Raw genomic sequence first — 5,208 nt, 5'->3', positions numbered from 1 at the left:
AAGCAAGAATCGAGACAAACAAAACAAAAGACACGACACACAGACGTGCACAGGGAGCTTGTTTCACCGGGTATTGTTTCCCACCCTTTCTCATTTGTGATCCTCACATCACTCGGCCCTCAAGCTCTATTTTTCTGAAAAAGCCCTTTTCTCACTTTTTCTCTCATCGCACATCTCTCTATTCTTCAATCTCTCATTTTTTTCAATCCCTCCCCTGGGTGGTTGATGGATAAACAGGAAGTCGTGGGCCCTTGCCCCTGGTATTCTACCAGCTTTTGATTCTTGTTCACAACAGTGAATTCCTCTCACAGAGGGGTTGCACTACAACTGGGTATGTAGCAAATCTGTAGCTGACATCAGTTGATGATGCTCTGCTGGGAAGTTCGGACATGATCAGATCTGTCCAGATGAGGGAGTGGAATATCTCGCCCCATTCCAGTTCGTGCTTCGCACTTGGCTTGATACCTCGTTGCTTGGAGGATGAGAGAGCTTTCAGCCCTTTTGTTGTTAACCTCAGTGGTGCCCTTTCTAGCGAATATGATGCCCTTTCCGGCAAGTAGAGTGCCTTTTCTGGCAAATGCATTGTCAGCGAGGAAAAGACAGGACGCCAGACTCAACTGTGCCCCTAGTTCATCATTTTGAGCATTTTTTGTTTTGGTTTTCTACTAAAACAATTTTGACCAACATGAGAGTTAGATTAACACACTTGTTCGATTTTTGATTTCAAATCATGCAAGTTAGGCTATGAGCACTGAAAATTTTCCTTTTTTGGGTCCAAGAAATGGTCCAGTTTTTGGAAAAGATAGAACAATTTTTGAGAAAATTAGTCAATCTCAGTAAAAATTTTCAAAAACTATTTTTGCAAACGGTCGATGCTTAACAAGCACGGAACTTACTCTTGAGACGTACAACCTTGGATCTGGACGAAAATTGCCCCCTTGCTCGAAGAGAGTTGCATGGCAACGGAAAGTTGCCCCTTGTTTGAACGGCACCGCAGTGCATTGAATGGCAACGGAAAGTTGCCCCTTGTGTGAATGGCACCGCAGCGCATTATAATCAGTCCTCGAAGCGATGATTGCAACCGAACTCTCGGATACAGAGAAGGCAAAGATTATCAGAACCATTACATGGACATGATCGAATTTAAAGTGTTTTAGGGCTGGACTTCAGAATGAAGTTGCCTACGTATCCCAAGGATGGGAATCAAGCCTTACGTAGTTCGGGGTTAAGGTACACTCGGGTATTAACCTCTCCTTTTTAGGCTCTAACTTTTGCCAAGGCGCCCGTTGCGGGTTTTCGACCTTGCGAGCTTTGTTCTTCTTTTTTTCAATTTTTGTATCTTTTCTTTTTTTGTTTTTTTTTCTTTCTTTTTTTTTCTTTTCTTTTGCATTTTTTTTGTATTTTTCTCTTGCTCTAACTTTTGCCTGGGTCACCCTTCTGGGTTTTCGGCCCAGCGAGCCTCTCAAAGGGTAAAAGTGTAACAGGTCCATGCCAAATGGTTTTAGGGTTTTGAAGCCATCCATATCCAGGAGAGTGGCTGTTGTATTGATTTACTGAAGGATCCATCTTCGGCTCTTCGAGCATATCTGACATTTTTGTCCCTAGTTTGAGGGGGGGCTTCTGATCTAGCTTTACAAGCTTCCTTTGATCTAATCTTCTTGATCTGACTTTGGTGCCTCTTGTTCGAGGGCTACTTCAAAATGGCCACACAGGCCTCACGTTGTGGTTGACCATTGAACGTTCTGAACTCAGGTTCAAGGTTTGAAAGTGAGGGGTCGAATCTCGAGGCTGAGAGCGATCCTAAGCTGCACAATCTCAAGAGCGATCCCACACAGGTCTTCGCAGGATCGCGCAAAATATTTTTTGAAAGTTTTTAAGAAAGTGACAAATCACTCGCGCCGAAGACAGTGTAGAACCAATCTGGATAGAGCCAGGGTCCTTCTCAGTACTCACATTAACAAGCATGATCTCAATTATTAAGGGCTTAGCATGCCTCTCTTTCTCTCAATTGATCAAGTTTTGCAAAATCTGAGGAATTTCTTCCTCTTTGTTTTCATCACAATATTCAAAAGGTTTTCAAAAACTTAAGTCAATGCAATGAGTTCGAGGCACAGAAAAGTAGGCGAAAAGTACTGCTGTTTCAGTCAAACCTTCTGGCACAACTGGCACAAGGCAGAAGCAAGCACAAAATCATGAAAAACCACTGCTATTTCATTCAAATCTGTTGGCATAACTGGCTCCAAGGCAGAAACAGACTCAAAAGAAAGCAAAAAGACAAACACAAAACAAGATAGTGATGTCCGAGGTAACACCCCCGGAATCACCCGACTCTTAACAAAACAGGATTGACTCGATACAACAAGACAGGCCCGACTGACTCAATACAACGAGACAGACTCAACAGGACTGACTCGATATGAAAAGACTAACTCAAAACAAAGAGACAGACTCAAAACAACAGAACTGACTCAATACCCAAGCCAAAATGTACAAAACCCAGCATTCACAAATGCTCAAAACAGTGCATGCCATACGCCACATCCGGAGTAAACTGAGCGCCGCCTGCAGGTGGTTCATCCATCGATCACATCACATTATCCCCCACAAGTTCACTGATCAAGTGCCGATAGACTTTGCAGGACCTGGTGCGGGGATGACCCTGTTGTCAATAAAATTTTGTATCTCGTGACAGAGACGGACGCAACTGTCGGTGTCATGACCGGTCTGTTGATGAAAAGCACAGTACTTAGTCAGGTCATGCTTTGGAGGGAGAGGATCGGGTAGAGGCCGTTGTTCCAACGGTTTCAGATGTCCTTTCCTGAGTAGGACACCTAGAGCTTTAGACAAAGGCATAAAGAGTGGGGTGAAAACCCTCTTGCCTCGGGGTAGAGAGTCCGAAGTTCGGGGGTTTGAAGTGGATGCACCAACAAAGGGGGTGGCTACTCTTGGTGTGGTGGTAGCGACCATGCCCACGTCTGAAGTCCTAGCAGCTGCATCACTGTTGGTGGTCGCATTCGAACTATGGGTAAACGCCCTCCTGGGCTGCTCCTTCTCCTGGTCAATGAGGCCCTGCTTCATAGCGTCCTCGATCTGTACTCCCATCTCATGCAAATCTGAAAAGGTAGGGAAGGGGAGCACGATCATTTTCTGCATCAGTTTGGGTTGGAGGTTGCGCACAACCATCATTATCTGGTCTTTGTCGGAAGGCCTTGTAGCCATCATCGAGGCCTTTGCTCTCCACCTCGCCACAAACTCTGAAAAACCCTCCTTTGGCTCTTGGCGGGTGACTTCAAGATCACGAGTTGTGACCTCAATCTGTGTGTTGTACGAGTATTGATCACCGAAGGCCTCAGCCATCTCTTCCCAATTCTGTTTCACAGAGTTCTCCAATTTTGCATACCAGATTGCGGCTATCTCGGATAGGGTCCGGCCAAACAATGATAGCTTCTGTAATCTGGTGAGGCCCATCGGCCTTAGAATGTCTGAAAACAGCCGCAAGTGCACCATGGGATCCCCGGACCCATCGAAACGGTCAATATGTGGCATCTTGAATCTGTCTGGCAGCGTCACAGCTGCATCGGTATACCCATCCTCGATGTCCGGGATGGATTTCATGCCTTGAGCCTTCTTGAACAACCTTTCAAGCTTGCTCATCTTTAGCGCCGTTGGATCCGTCTCTAACTCAAAAGGGGAGTCCGGTAGGTTGATGGGTGTCTTGGATAGCTAGGGTAGAACCGGGGGCGGAGCTGGCCCGACTGGAATGTCCGTATCATCCTGGACGTGGGTTACCTCCCCGAGTATGGGAACTCTTGGTGGGGGAGGAGCCTGGTGCGAAGTAGATACTCCAGTTTTCTGCTCTAATCTGGTAATTGTCTCTGCCTGTTGGGCTATGACCACAGCCTGTTGCTTGGCGAATTCTGGTTGACGGACAGTGTCTTGCTGCATGGCTTTCATACTATCCTGGAGTTGGCGCACCATCTCTTCCAGACTCGACATACTGTTCTAATCTAACTGAGCAACCGGTATATCTGTGTCGGCAATAGGCTCGGAAATCTCAGCCCGACTGCTCAAAGATCACTGATCTGGTAGCTGTTGTACTGGCGGTCTGTGCTTGACAAGCCTTCTCTGGCCCTAATTACCCTTGAACTAACTCTCTGACCTGACAAAGTCTATCAGTACAAGTCCAATGTACCTGGGGAATAGTGGAGCCCTCTGAAGCTATAGTTCCACGACTACCCTGCAAAAGAGAAAACAGACAGTATCCCAGCTTGATTTCACCAGAACAGGTATACACATAGCTGAATGACTGTGCTCTCTACTGAATTCTGCCCAAAATTCTGCCCTGTAAACCGATACCCTCAAGTAAAACTGATTCCCCAAATACTGATAGTGATGCCCGCAGGCCTGCTACTCAGACTTGCAAATTGTTATGCGCATTCCCTGTAGAGATGCACTCTAAAAGCACATAGCAAGTAAAGAGAGCCAAAACACCCCTATGTTAGGATAGGGTTTCCCTGTCCTACTTTGTCAGGAGCTAGGGTTTCACTACGCACGCAGCGGTTTTAAACAACCTATAATTGGGTAAGCAGCCTGTCCTAACTTGGAATGGTCACTATGGATCCGAATATGCACTAGGTCGAATGGTCGAAAAGGGTGCCCCGGTAAAACCGGGGTTTGTGTTCCCATACTGTCAGAGCCCATAACCGGTCAGCCTTATGGTCATGCCTTGACAAGACAAGCCTCCGGGAAACCGTTCAGGAATGGCAGATGGCAAACACTGTGTTCTTAGGCGCACCAATGCACATGCAATGCAAAGAGACACATAAATGGAGTCAAAATAGGATATCACGAGTTCGAGTCAAGCTCTCTAAGCTCCCCAGCAGAGTCGCCAGAAACTGTAGACGTCCCCGAACGCCCCGGGAGGGTGAGTCCCGTCTTGTCCATTTGGGGTTACTACAGCTCGAACTCTCAAATCGTCACGGTTCTCAATCTTGAACCAAAGAGTCCAAATCCGGCAAATCGTTTTGAGAAACAGATTTTTTGAAAAGAAGTGCCAAACATGGACTGCTTTGCCAGATATAGAGTCGCCACCTAAATATTTTTTATGGGGAATTTAGGAAACCCTTACTCGGTGCCGAAGGCCACATGTCCGTCATCACCAAAGTTGTCTTGGCTCGGGAGCTTGGGTACGATCGGGGAAGGTCAGCT

Source organism: Camellia sinensis, chromosome 10 (genome assembly GCF_055761805.1).
Source record: "Camellia sinensis isolate YWXY chromosome 10, ASM5576180v1, whole genome shotgun sequence".
Taxonomy (NCBI): Eukaryota; Viridiplantae; Streptophyta; class Magnoliopsida; order Ericales; family Theaceae; genus Camellia; species Camellia sinensis.
This window is presented reverse-complemented; position numbering follows the sequence as displayed.